Genomic DNA, 16,170 nt, shown 5'->3' with positions numbered 1-16,170 from the left:
ATGTATTTACTTTTAGAGCTATAAATATTGGAAGGAGATGTTAGAATATTAACTTACTTTCAAAAATCATGTCATTAATAGATTATAAATAAAAGTAGATAGATGATGGCTGTGATTATTTATCGACCTCTTTATCTAATAAGGATCAATTAGATTATGCAACAAATTGTGAACTTTATAAAAAAAAATTAACATGATTATATGAAAAATATCTACATATAATTAATTATGTTTCTATGATTTATGTGTTTCATGGTTCATATTTGTTATAAAGTTTAGTGAAATAAAAAAAGTTTTAAATTTAATTTAATATGGTCTGAGTCAGCTTATAATAGTGATAATGGTCGAAAGTAGATGTGTTGTTGGACATGGAATCCACCCAAGGCATGTTTTGGGGCTTAAAGCCCAAGTTTTGACCAAATCTTGTTGTAAAGCTCCGCGAATTACGGGCGCAGGGTGTGAAAGTATGATAGAGTCACAGGGTTATCCACCCTAGTTTTGTAATGTAATGTCAGCTGGATAGACCTACCCATGGTCCGCGGACCATGGGATTGTATAAATAGAGCAATGCTCTACGTGTAAAATAAGACTAACGAATAATGAAGGAAGCATGAGAAGTTTGAGTGATTGAGTCGCAGTGTGAAGTGTGTCTTTGGGTCGTAGAGTAAGGGAAGGCTCTGCAGCTGAGTGCGTAGAGTCCTAGTAGTCCGCAGCTAAGTGTGCAGACCACTACAGCTAAGTGCATAGGGGAGTTGAGTCTATAACTGGGGAAAGAATCAATAAAGAGAAGCTTTGCTATGATTCTGTGTATTTGTTTTTGGGTTAATGCATGATTGATATAATTTGCAAATATATTGTTTATTTACTATGCACACCTGTATGAAGGTCTTCTGTTGTTAAGTATAACTTAAAGCACTCAAATAGGTAAAGATAATTAACTAACATTGGATTATAAGCAAGGTCTTCGATAATAACACAAAGCACAACGCTCAAACCCTAGGTAGGGCTATGCGAAGACAGTATATCAGGCCGCGAGGAATGGGAAAGTGCACGAAGCAACCTGCACGTAGGGACAAACCGCATACCAAGAAAACTCATCAGACATCTCTAGGGTGCGAAAAACTGGTTCTAGCACCCTCCCATACTACTTCGGGTGAGACATCAGTCCACACTCTACGGACTGTTTCCGAAAGGGCCATTAGTACCGAGATTTGTTCAGCTAATTAACTCCGAACCTGGGTCAGGCCCAAACAAGCCAACAAATGGTTCCGTTGCCGAGACCGAGATCTGCATAAAGATGTCTGATGTCATATCACTAGAATCCGACAAAGAAAGGAACTGAAGAGTGGTTGGACAGAAAGATTCACGAGTTCATGGCGCAGGAAAACAAGAATCCACGAGTATCAAAGGAAGAGTGGTTAGATTTCTACTTGTATATGAAAATACGCAAAATTTTCTTTACGTCCTTCCCTACCGATTTGTACAAGTGGATCGCGAAGCTAGAAGATAGCCATGGAAGGTGTAAACTCAACAAACCTAGTGTGTGGACTCCAGAGTTGGTGCACAGACTGGAAGCATCGAAAGATAGGATCGCGCGCGTTGTCGATCACTGGCTGGATCAGATCATAGGAGGGTTCATCACTGAATTCACGGTAGATACTTAGGTCAGCTATAGTGAGGCAGAATGAAGCTTTCTCAAGGGACTGCGAGGTAAGTACGATAAATATTTGAATAGTTGGATTAAAATTCTACTGTGTGAAATGCAGGTTATTCGAATAAATTTATGTTTGGGGCTATGCGGAGTGGGAGGATCTATAGAAATGAAGGTAGCACAGAACTAGAAACTAGCCCCTTGATTTCACCTCCACGAGGAGGCGAAGAAAATCTCGCAAAGGTTTCACCAAGAAGTGTGATCAATCTGATAAAGCAGAGAATTCCACACATACCATCCCCATCCACACCACCACCAGTTTCACCATCTTCACCCCTGACTTCACCCATACCACCTCTGCCACCACCATGAAGCAGTATGGCCAGCACGATAAAGTTACCAATGTTCAAGGGAGTATGGAATGAAGATCCAAACCAATTTTGGTTCGTGGTAAAAGCGGTATGGGAAGCGCAAGGTGTCACAGACGAAAATATACAAAAGGAAACGTTGGTCAATGCTCTACAAGATCGTGCGCTGACCTGGTACATTAAGAATTCCAATGAAAATCCGAATGCAGGGATAGCGGATATCCAATATGCGCTAAACAAGGAATTTAGCAAGCCAAAATCGAAAACACAGTGAATCATTAGATTCAAGGAAATCACAATACTACCTAGAGAAACCTCGTGGGAGTTGGATCAAACACTGAAGTGCATAATTCATGAAGCAAACATGACCTTAAAAAATGGACAACACCACGAATGGTTTGTAGCCTCATTAACACCACATCTACGAAACGCGTTGTCGCAACAAAGGCTAACCACTCAGGCTGAAGCTTTGGAGATCGTGATGAGATTGCACGAGACTCTGATACAAGATCCTAACCTAGGAGTCCAGTGGATTCACGTGCAGTTGAAGAACTTGTGCCTTGAGATGAAGAGTTTGAAACAAGAAATGATGGCTCGTCCAGAAGTGCGCGACGAAGTATGGTGTGTAATGTGCAAGGGCTAGGGGCACGATAGGGACCATTGCCCGGTGTTCGCAAATTACCTCGCGGGAGGAGGACCAATGCCATTGAGACCAGAGGCACAAGTAGGACTAAGCGTGGCACCTACATTGTGGTGTGCGATTTGTCAGATAGGAGGGAAGCATGCTACAAATAACTATCATCTATTACAGAAGTATACGCAAAATTCCCAGCAGTTGTTCTGCAATTTCTGCAAGTCAGTAGGCCATGATGAGCGCACTTGTAGAAGTTATGAATTGATGATGGATCAGACTCCTGCCTACAAAGTTCAGGCTGAAACATGGCCCCTCGCTCAAAATGCAGGAATGATGCGCACTGGATTTCAGAGATGTCGATGAGGTCGAGGTGGAATGGGACTAGGAAGAGGTCGCAGATAGCTGATATGTTACAATTGGGGAGGGTTGGGGCATTATGCCCATGATTGTACAAATCCAACAAGATCATCATGCTTATATTGTATGCAATTTGATCATGAGATAGAGGAATATCCCACACTGATAGCAAGGTTGCTTAATAAAGGAGCACTCTAGCCTCCCCAGACTCAGAACCTACAAATGATGAGGTCTGAGCCACGTGAGGAAGACCCGAATGTAAATATTATGCTCTAGAGTGGTATCACAACAGGGGATGACAAAGGTAAGTAGCCCGAAGAAAGTACCTGGGTTCGCAAGGCTCCAAAAAAGGAACCAAAATTTGATTTGGAGCGCGCTAATGGAAGCTAAGAAGATCTTCACAGATGCCTCCACTTCAGGAAGTAAAGACAGAATGGAGTTAGAAATGGACCCATTGATGCTCACTACATTCTTGGAGACATGCATGAAGCTGTTTTGCAACAACAAAGCTGTGAAGGGGCTACAATAACTCATAACTAGATGTGATGGGACCACACCAGGAGAACCACGTGTAGTTCGGAAGCTCAGGAAGCACATGACGTGAACAGGGAGGGAGATGAGATTGATTGCGCAGATTGGGGAATATGAAATGGATCAAGTGATTTTGGATCTAGGATCGAACGCGAACGTCCTACCAAAGCAGACATGGGAGCACATGGGAAGGCTTGCGCTGAAATGGTCTCCTATCCAACTGCGAATGGCGAACCAGCAAAAGATCCTACCTATGGGGAGATTGCAAGGAATCACAGTAGACATCGAAGGAGCGAGCGCACTAGCAGATTTTGAAGTGATAGAGATTGTGGATGATAGCAATCCCTATCCCGCATTATTGGGAATAGATTGGGCCATTGACAGGAATGGAGTAATAAAGCTAAAGAAGCGCAATATGATTATTGAGACAAAGTCACTGCACGTAGTGGTACCTGTAGACCCTGTGGAAGGATCACGTTACATAGAGACAGTGCGTGATTACGACAAATACGATGATCTACACTGCATCTACAACATAATGACATGGGAATAAGATTGGGTAAATCCAACCACGGATGGCCGAATATCTTGGGAGTGTGAAAGTTCCTGCACATCAAATTCTAATGAAGAGACAGAACGATGGCAGAACCAATTACACGAGGTAACCACGCTCAACTGTAACATGATGACAAGGTCGTTGCACTGCGTAGCAACAGAGGTAAGGGATATTCCTATGTACGACGGGTTAGGTGAAGTGGAGGAGTTCCTTAACAAATTTGAAAAAGAAGTGTCGGAACAACAGCGTTTCGACACTCTGAAATGGGTACTTCGCGCTATGCCCGCAAGGTGGTGGGGTACGCACCAATAGAGTTTTGAGGATTGGCGCGAATGTAGGAGGGTGATGCACCTACAATTTGGGAAGCCTCAGATGCATATAAAAGCCAAGTATGATGGATGAAATGTCCCACACGCCCACTTCTCCAGATGGATACAGGCATATGGTGTGCAACCTGCACGAAGGCACACTATCCTCGCGGTAGGAAACATGATCGATAAGTAGGAACTGGTAGGACAATGGCGCGAATGACCCCTATGTTTGGGACCGGGGAGTATGGTAAGGCCAAGCGTGCAAAAGCATCTTCACGCAGAAGCTTTTGACAAAGTACATGAAGCACTGAACACAGTCCACCATGTGAAGCGGGCTGACTATAACCTCCGCGTACCAGCGGTTCTCTGGGCATATAGGAGCGTGTGCAAAACCCTGACTGCGTAGGCACCGCCAAGGCTGGATTATGAAGCAACTGAAGTAAGCCCTATAATACTTGGAGAACTTAGGTTGCACATGATCACACTAATAGATATGAAAATTCGTGGAACCTTGGAAGCAGAAATCCAACAGGGAAGCTTTGGGCTCCAAGAACTTGAAAAAGAAAGGGTGTGATTCAGGAAGAAAAGCATTGTGGTAGAAGCAGAAGTCAAGAAGCTGGAAGACGAAATAGGGGACAAGTTTCTCGATAAGAAGACCATGGTGATAAAACAGGGTGCGCACGATCATGCTGACAAGCTTAAGGACTATCGCCGCAAGTTGATCAGTCTGATGCCTTGGCTTGGACCGCATATTACTAAGAGAATTAACCAAGGTGATGCACTGCAGATGATAAGGTGCGCGGCGCTGCCAGTAACGGTAAAAGGTAGGTATTTCCCAGGAAGAATGTTGAATGACCAAAGGAAACTGCACACAGGTGGCATGGCTACCTGACTAGCCGAGGGAGGACCAGTCTTAGCGCTCTAGGCAGTTGAAAGGGAGTGCGAGACTATAAACTATTCTGCCTGGGAGCTACACGATATTGGAGACGTGTGTAGAAGCAAAGAATCACAAGGTCTGCGACTGCGCACGGGAGGCTGCGTTGCCGTGCGGGTTGGCCAAAAAGTGATCGTTGAAGTCACTATTCACGATGGGGTGCTCGACTTGAGGCCAAATGGAGCGGGCGACAGGCATTTAAGAAGCGATTTATGGGCAAGATCTAGGAAAATCTACTGCCAAGGGAGCATTGATGAACCGGATTTTGGGGGAACAATTGAATTCAAATTCAAAAAGAATTATAAATTACAAAGGGCTACCCAACAAACAACACGTGGTCATTTGCGAATTGAGCTATTGAGCAGAGCCTTGAGTGTTGTGAGCCGAGCGTTGATTGAGCCCCTGAGTTCGCAAGTGCTATATTTCCAGACGAATATGATGGCAACTGCTCAAGACATTATGGAGATAACTGAAATGACCACCGGAAAGGCTGCACAGGCCCTGGCTGTGGAAGATGCTCCGGAAGGAAGCGGGATTGTGGTAGAAATCCTGAAATCACCACGCACGCCAAGACCTAAGAAGGACAAACAAGCAATGGTTCCCATACGAGTGTCCCCAGGGAACCCGCTGCGCACCAAGCTGTTAATGGAGGAGAAGGGGAAAGTTGTCACCATAGAGACAAATGAAGAAGAAGAAGATCTGGACGATCTTATCATCACGGAGGACGAGGATGAAGGCATGGAGGAGGACACTCAGCCTGCGCACCATGCGATAAAATTGTCTGCCTATGTCCCACTACGAAAAAGGAAGGTGAATGTGCCCAAGGACCTAGACAGGACCAAGAGATCGCTCCAGACCCCGCTCCTTCCAGACAACATTATGTTTGAAGGAATGCACCTAGGACACGTGTCGAGCCTGAAATTCAAAGATTGGGACCTCACTGACCACGAGAAGTTCCCTCACCTTAAGAACAGGAACCTTATGAAGCCCAAGCAGAACACCGCGGTGGGGGTGACAGAATTAGAGCCACGAAAGTGGTTGCGCGGAGTGGAAAAGGCTAGGCTACTGAGCCTGCTCTATGTGCCGCACTTCCACCGTGCCCCAATAACTATTTTTGTCATCAGGAAACTGCTCTGCCTAGTGCATGATGGGTGTTTTTGGCTGGAGGAGCCCATCCCCATCACGGCAGATCTGATTCACCGCATCTCCCAGCTTCCATGCAAAGGAGAGGACCCCGTGGACATATCGGAAGGGAAGGGCAGTGACTTGGCCATTACGGAGGCCATGAAAAAAAAGTACAAGATGGAAAAGAAGAAGAGGGACTACGCCATCTCCAACATCAAAGAGAAAGCAATGCACGTGGTGACCCAAATCCTGGCAAGAAAGGTCATACACAAGTGTCGCACGGATGAAGTACCCGCACCGGTGGTAGCACTAGCTGAGCAGTGCACGGAGGGGGTCCAGTTTAACTAGTCTGAGTTCCTCTGCAAGGAGTTTTTAGAAAATTTCCATGAAGCTCAGGAACAGGGCAAAACGTTCCACTATGCATGGCTTTTGCTATCCATAGTGCTCGTGGCAAGGGAATTACCAAAGGATAGTCAATTCCCCATAATTGACAGGGACCTACCAGAGGCCGTAAAGTATGCTTCACTCTAAGCCACAAAGGACGCTAAGAGGATCTGCGACGATAAAAACTTCTGGGTGTTCATGGAAATGAACCTTCGAATCGGGATCAACAGCAAGTTGCGGTTGTCGCCCATTGTCTACAACAATCTGCAGAGTTTTGCATAATTCAAAGTGGACATGCATAATATTTATATCAGGGCAGGTAAGGAATCTACTAAACAACTAAAAAAGCTACCCTTCATAGCCATAGATGATGTCATTTTCAATGTCCTGGAGGCATGGCCACCAGAGTGGCATGCCCCAAACATTGCAGATATTGAGAAGTCGGCAGCACAAAAGAAGAAAGACTAGACCAAGCTACGCATTGCACATTTCGCTGAAAAGCGAAGGAAGGAAGCAGCGGCAGCAAAAGTGTGAGTGACACGAGACGCAGCAAAAAAATCAGCTGAGAAAGAGAAGTTTGTAGTAGCACGGGAGGCAACCGCGAAGGCAAGCGAGGGCCACACGACATAGGGCAGGGAGCATAGACAAAAGAAGGAGACGTGGACCCACAAACCGCGTCAACACAGTTGAAGCACCAGCACCTAGCAGAGCGGACAGGGTCGCATAGGAAGGTCAAGGCCTCGAAATTGTCCATTGACCCGATCACCTTAACCAAGGGTGATCTGCATGGCATCGATGAAATGGTGCGTGATTTCACCAATGAGGCTCTCCAAGATTTCATGTAGGAGAACTAGATTATGTTGGGGGCCCTCAGAACGCAGTTGCAGGAATTACAGGCATGCCCCCTCAGGTTAGTACCCTTTCAACCAACCTCGCAGTCTGATCCATGGCTGCAGAGTAGATTTTGTGCACGCAGATGACAAATACCATAGTGCCGTTGGAAGGGGCACTAGTGATATCAAATGAGGCTGACAAGCCTACGATAACTGCGCTAAAAGGTCTCAATATCAATATAGCTACACTCCCACGTGAGACCTTATATTTTTTGCAGGATGGGATAACTGCAGAGCTGCAAGCTAGGGAGAGTTGTGCCCTCCAAGTCCTTAGTGAGCAAAAACCTCCAAGTCCTTAGTGAGCAAAAAATAAATATCGAACAACTAAGCTTGCAGCGCGACAAATTGGTGTTGCAGAATTAAAAATTGGTACATGTGATAGACGACACTTGCCAAAGTGTCCCAGAGTTGGCCATCGTCGCAGACATACCAACAGAGGCGTGGATCCACAGGTTAGTAGCAGGGTTCTGTGAGGCAAGGGAAGAAATGACAATGGTTCAGCTAGATCTGAACCTTTAGATCACCAAGCTGCAGTTAAAGGCACAGCCATCCACTCACCTAGAAGTCAGAGAATAGCGCGCTAGCGCTATCACAACAGGATTGGAGGAAATTGGAGGTGCAGTGCGAGACTAAACCAGTATGTTGGAAGAATCAGTTAAGGTCCTCTCAAATCTGCAGGAGGACCCAACATCCAGCACTTAGAGATAGAGGCGTGATAACTCTAACAGCAGTATGAAAATGTCCAAGGAATTGCGCAAACAATGGTCCTCACTTAGAGGCTTACGTGGATGCAGCAGGCTAAAGCACTGAAGGAGCAGGTGGATGCCACACGACATAAGGAAGCATTCCTAAAGGTGCGTGTCTAGCCTTGGATCGACGAGGCTTTCACCATCACGACAGAAATCAAAGGCAAGCTCGCACACATGCAGAGGATGCACACATTGATGCAGAGAAGCACTCCTGACATAGAGGTCACAGAACAGCATATGCAGCAAATCCAGTAAGCAGCAGCTCAGTGTGCTACTGACCTCCACGCAGTTTAAGAAGAATTGGAGGGACTCCATGCAAAGATCACCGTGGCCAACAGAGTGACTCGAGGGCGAGTCACAATGTTTGTGTTGGGGGCCTGTTGGGCATGGAATCCCCCCAAGGCATGTTTTGGGGCTTAAATCCCAAGTTTTAACCGAATCTTGTTGTAAAGCTTCGCGAATTGTGAGCGTGGGGCGCGAAAGTATGATAGAGTCACTGGGTTGTCCGCCCTAGTTTTGTAATGTAATGTCGGCTAGATAGACCTACCCATGGTCCACGGACCATGGGAGTGTATAAATAGAGTGAGGCTCTAAGTGTAAAAGAATAATAATGAATAATGAAGGAAGCATGAGAAGTCTGAGTGATTGAGTCACAGTATGAAGTGTGTCTTTGGGTCGTAGAGTAGGAGAAGGATCTACAGTTGAGTGCGCAGAGGCCTAGTAGTCTGCAGCTGAGTGCGCAGACCCCTGCAGCTGAGTGCACAGGGCGAGTCGAGTCTGTAACCGAGGAAAGAATCAATAAAGATAAGCTTTGTTATAATTCTGTGTATCTCTTTTTGGGTTAATGCATGATTAATATAATTTGCAAATATATTGTTTATTTACTGCGCGCACATGTATGGAGGTCCTATGTTGTGAAGTATAACTTAAAGCACTCAATTAGGCAAAGATAATTAACTAACATTGGAATATAAGAAAGGTCTTGGGTAATAACGTAGAGCGCAACACTCAGAACCTGGGTAGGGTTGCACGAAGACAGTATATCAAGCCACGAGGAATAGGAAAGTGCGCAAAGCAACCTGCGCGCAGGGACAAACCGCGGACCAATCGAACTCATCAGACATCTCCAGGGTGTGGAAACCTGGTTCTAGCACCCTCCCATACCACTTTAGTTGAGACCTCAGTCCGTGCTCTGCGGACTGTTGCCAAAAGGGCCAGTGGTATTGGGATTTGTTTGCCTAATTAACTCCGAACATGGGTCAGGCCCCAACAAGCCAATAGTTGCTAATTGATTTGAATTCACCGCACCCTTTCAGAAAGAAAGGAAGAAAATGGTTAAGATGATTAGATATTTTATTACATTTCAAATTGCATTCTTACAAGATTTAGCTGGTAAAATTAAAGAAATTAATAAATATTTTTAAAGGTAGAATAAACAGGTTATGGCAATTTAATTTCTAATACCAAACAAATTGAAGAGTTTTTTTCCGATGTAATTTATTAAAAACGTGAAGAATAGAAGGATCAAAAGTATAATAACATTTTCTTATGATTAAAGAAATTAAGATGGATTTGTCTTATAATTGAAATACTAAGGCTTCACTTTGTTAATCAACATTTTTTCTTATTCATTCATAAAGGGGGTTTCGTAATTGTGAAAAAGAGAGTCAATATATTGTAGGTATTAAGGCGAGGGGTTGAGATATATGATAAGGGGAGTTATAGGTGTTGAGATATATGGTAAGGGGAGTTATAGGTATTGGGGGTATAAAAAGGTATATTTAATAAAGCTAAGAGATATATATTAAAAATAAGGATTATTTTTATTAGAGACATCTATTGAGAGAGGGATCCAACAAAAATATTTTGAAAGGTTTTTATATTATCCAATTAAATTAGAGATTTTATTTAATATGGCATAAACACATGTACTGTGGCACAAGTTGAGTGAGTGAAGATCTTATAAGTTGAAACTGGACCTTATTAAATTGTAAAAATATAAAAAAAACACATTTATGAGAAGACCATTGAAAACTAAGAATAATAAAGACACTTAACAAGTTAGAAAAAATTATCAAATTTACTTTATTTCCTCCTCAAATTATTTTTAACCTTTCTTAACCCCATTTACTATTTTGTAAAAGAATTAAAATTAAATAAAAAGTAGTAATATCGATTCATTGAGCTTTGAATTTACAAAACGCTAATAAAACAAAACAAAAAAATACTCTCTTAAATTAATTTATTAAAATAGTTATCTTAAATTTATAAATTAAATATAAACCCAAATCCTAACAATTCTCTAATCAATAATAATATCAAAACCATCATTCAATTTATTAATGAAAAAACATATAACATCATTAGATACTTAACTACATCAGGTAAAAGTGTGCAAGTATCTAGATGAAATGATAGAAAAACTTTTTTACAAACATATTATAGTTCCATTTCAATAAAAGAAACAACAAAACCTGCGAGGCATATAAAAGAAAAACTATGGCAATGTTGTGATACGATTAGTTAAATTATTGGTTGGACAAATGGCTCCATTAATATTTTCCTTTTCAGTATTATTTATAAAAATGTTTAATTTAAATAAAAATATTTTATTTTAATTTTAAAATTTAATTATATATATTTTAAATTATTTAAAAAAAATTAATAAAATTATTTAAATAAAATTTAAATTTATACTAAATAAATTATTAATATGAAATAAATATAATAAATTTTTAAATAAAATAAATTCTAATAAAAAAAACTTGCATTAATAATCAATTATTTTACTCTCCACCACATCACTTTAATGAAAATTCCACAAATTATCTATTATAAATTTTTTCTTTAATGGTTTGAATTGTTGAAAATACATATATAACTCAGACCACAACATCCAAACATCAATTCCTATCCATTTAGTTATTATATATACATTTAGATTATAAATATCGTTAAAATCCTCACATGGTGTTTTCGCTAGTGTTATAAGATCCATTTTTAAACCATTTCTACTCATTTGACTTAGATTTACTTTATTTATTAAAAATAAATTTGGTATTTTAAATCTTTAAACTTTATAGACACATTTTAATTAGATTATTTTTATTAATAATTATTTAGGTAAATTAAATTAAATTGTCAATGAAAATATATAATGATTATTTAATTTTATTTATATATATAAATTATCTGAGAATTAATTATAGAGTATAAGGTAAGATGATAGTTTTAAGTATTCAAAAAGTATAATCTTATGATAGACTTATACTCAAAATGTTTTTGCTGTATAGACTTAATAGAAGACACTTTGTAACACAATATTTTGCCTTTATGGTGATTTAAATTAATATTAATTTTTTTGTGACCGTGAGAAGAAATAGGCTTTATATTTAGAGCTTATACATTCAAATCAAGAAAAATAAGAATAAGACTATTGACATAGTTGATAGTGGAAAAGGGGGAAAGAGTATCCTAAGCTTTAGCTTGTTGTAGATATTCAAGTTGGCTTCTTTGGTTACTAATTTCATTCTCTACGCATTGAATTTGTTTTCTTCATTAAATCAATAAGCTCATTGTGATAATAATTGGGTTACTAATTGATTATAAGACACTTGCAAATGTATCATTGCATCTTGAAGTTCCTTGAATTTTTAGCTAAGGTTGCATGTAATGTTTCACTTACAAATGATGGCTTTTGAATCCACACTATTCAATTTCCCAAATTCAGCCTTTGAAGGCCAGAGAACCATCAATGTCCAAGTACATAGAGCCAAACTCTACGCAATGTTTGTCATTGAAATAAAGGAAGGAATTTGGTCATTTCAAACCATAAGCCAAAACATTATAGGGTAGCCATGTTTCTACCCACACGAATACCTCAAAAGCCCATAGAAAGAAATTCAACATCAATGCAACTACATTGAACTTGAATATCACCCAATCCAAACCTATAAAGCTAAAATCCAAACAAAGACATCAACAATGACCAAAGATATAAATTGTTACATCAATTTGTCGCATGTAAATAAGTTAAACCCTGTAAGCCAAGATTCCACGTCATATACCCTAACATCAGCCACCTTGGGAACAAAGCAGAAATAATTTTATATTTGAACCATTTCACTAAATAAATTCATTAGTGAAATGAATTAAGACACCTTCATGCCACCTAAATTCATTAGTGAAATGAATTAAGACACCTTCATGCCACCTAATGAAAAGGATACGTACATTACCCATGACACCATAGGTTTCTAGCTCGGGAGAGCATAAAATACCACGTAGCATTATAAATCAAAGAATAAGGAAGTGTCTATTTTGATCATTAACTAATTTAAGATAATCTTGCTTCATAATGGTTGGCTAGATTTGTGAAGGAGTTTCTCTTGGCAATGTTATACCCAAGGACATGCTTTTCTTAGAACTCTAAAATCGAACCATAATTATAATGAATTCTTTTGAACACTGCATTGAGGGTCAAATATGGAGGAAGAACCATAATGTAGATGTGCAGTGTAACCTCACAGATGTGTCACTCCATTAAAAATAATATTTTGCTATTTATAAATATAAAACATTAAAATAATATTATTATTACTCATTTGCTATTTATAAATATAAAACATTAAAATAATATTATTATTACTCATAAATATTTTAATGTATTTAATTTTTTTTACAAACTATTATAATAGAGATGTATAACATTTTATACCTAATATGGAATTGAAATGTAATACTTTAAAAATAAAATATTTATTATAAATAAAATATTTCAATAATCACATAACTTAATATATTTTTATATCAATTTTATAAATAAAAAATAAAAAATATATAAAAATATTTTACAACCAATTATAAGAGAGATGTACAATTGTTGTTATATTCAATATGAAATTGACATATGACATTTAAAAATAATGTTAATAATACTTCTTTTAATGTGCATTGTGTATAAAATATTTCAATATTCACTTTAATTAACATAACTATATGCCAATTTTATGAAGAAAGTCAAAGATATTAAAAAAAAAAATCATTTCATAATTAATATGGAATTTATTCATATTATTTGAAAAATATATTAATAATAATTTTTCATAATATTAATAATAAGTAAAATATTTCAATATCCATTTTCTCATCTATATATATATATATATATATATAATAATTTTGTATTTTCTTTCATATTTATTAATATATATGAGAAATAAAAATTTCTATCATAAAAATTAATAATAAATTAATCAAATTCTAATACCAATTATATATATATATATATATATATAATTTTAATTTCTAACTTATAAATAATGAATATTAAATTAAAATAAAAATTTAATATTCATAATACATAAATATTTTATTATTGATTTTAGACTTTGTAAAAAATATTGTTATGCTTCAAACATAATTATAAATGATAATTATAATTTAGTATGAATTATTTTTTTCCCTATTTTATAATTAAAATATTTTAATATTAAAATTGAAAATGAATGTACACTTATTTTTAAAATCAAATTCTAATACGAAAATATATATATATATATTTAATTTCTAACTTATAAATAATGGATATTAAATTAAAATTAAAAAATTAATATTCATGATACATAAAATATTTTATTATTGATTTTATAAAAAATATTGTTACGCTTCAAACATAATTATAAATGATAATTATAATTTAGTACGAATGATTTTCCCTATTTTATAATTAGAATATTTTAATATTTAGAGTGAAAATGAATGTACATTTATTTTTAAAATATTTTTATATAAAAGATATATATTAATATTTAAAAAATAAATAAATAATTTCAAAAATTAATATTAGTTATAAATAAAATATTGTAGATTAATATTAATTATAAATAAAATATTTTAATATTTAATTCAAATCGAAATTTTTATTATTAATTATAATCAAAAGATTTTTTATATATAAAAGATACATGATGGTGGTGGTTAACATCCATTGAGACCAAATTTTAGTCTATCCGACCTAAAGAAATGAATTATTATTTAAATTGATTTAAGATTTTATTCCTATGCTTAAAAAGCTTGGAGAGAAGCCTCAGTATAATTTGAGCTTGGAGAGAAGTGCCAGTATAATTTTGAGATCATAAAAGGCTAGGAAGGTCAACATTGCAACAAAGATTATGAAACTGAGATCTAATGCGGTTCTATGCCTGGCACTCTAAGAGGAAGTGATTTTCATCCTCGATGTTCATATTCTCACATAGATGGCAGATCCTTTCCATCCATGGTGTTTTAGGAACTGCCCAACCACCTTTTCACTATAGAGCTCATGAGAGTTCGTTCTAATCTTGGCTATATTAATTTTCTTCTTTGAGCTAGTTAAAACAGAGAGATACTTTTGATCTTCTAGGGTGGGGTTGATGACCTCCTTATAATATCTTAATTTTCTTTTCGCTGCTAAATCTTTCTCACACCACATTTTTTTTGTGAACTTAGAAGTAACAATATTTTTAATGTTATTAATATTTTGCAATGCAACATTCAGGTTGATCTTCCAATGGTTTAACCAAGCCCTGGTGTCTTTATACCAACCTCCTTTGAGACTTAGCCTATTTTGACTAGAATTTAAAACTTGCTTAAAAATATATATATTAATATTTAAAAAATAAATAAATAATTAAAAAAATTTATTAATAATAAATAAAATATTTAAATATTTAATTTAAATTTTATATAAAAAAAACTATTAAAATATTTAATATATAACTAAAAGATCTTAATTAAATTGATTTCATAAATAATTAGGTTCCCATTATTCTGCATTTAAGTTTTCATAGACCTATTATAATTGACTTTTTTTTTTAATTCTTGTTCCTTCTTTTTTATATATATAGATATATATAATTACTTAATTTTTTAGGTGAAAATGTTTTTCTATGAAATCAATTTGAAGCGGAAAATAAAACTATATATGTGACAGAAAATTACTTCCAATAATATTTAAAAAGGTTAGTCAAGTCTATACAAATGTACCTCGTCCGATGGACTTTAGTTTCTCCAAAATTCTGAATTAGTTTAGAGCCCGTCAAAACCTCTCAGACTATAATTGAGGTGAACTATAAACACTGTTTCGTAATTTTTCGCCCTTTTTGGAATAAGTTTCAATCCGCTCACATTTCTTAATGGCGGAGGAATAATACAAAAGGTGTGGCTTTTAACAGTTGGTAAGGTATTTTAAAAATGTAATCAATCTAATGATGCATGTCTATGAGCCTCTCACATTATTTTTTTGGCCGTTATAATTCTAAATATTTAATTATTCAAGTTATTTTTTGTTGTTCCCCTAATTTCTTGTCTCTGTAGCCGTGTCAATTCATTCTACCAATGATGCATGACATAGAATCTTAGCTTATAATGCATGGCATGGAATCTTGGCCTAGAGGGGTTAACTCTTAAGGGTGACGATGCAACAACTTATCCTTTGGTTATTGTTGATATTTTCGTTTGGATTTTGGTTCTATAGATTTGGATTGAGTGGTCTTGAGGCTCAATGTAGTTGGGTTGATGTGAATTTTTTTCTCATTAGCTCTAGAGGTAGTCGTTGTTGGGTACAAACATGGTTACTCTGCAATGATCTGGTTTATGCCTTGAAGTGATCAAATTCTTTTCCTTGATCCCAATGAA

The sequence above is a fragment of the Pinus tabuliformis genome, chromosome 3_1 (assembly GCF_031772625.1).
Source record: "Pinus tabuliformis cultivar Carrire ecotype Pingquan chromosome 3_1, CPIR1, whole genome shotgun sequence".
Classification (NCBI taxonomy): domain Eukaryota; kingdom Viridiplantae; phylum Streptophyta; class Pinopsida; order Pinales; family Pinaceae; genus Pinus; species Pinus tabuliformis.
Note: the sequence above shows the minus strand (reverse complement) of the source record.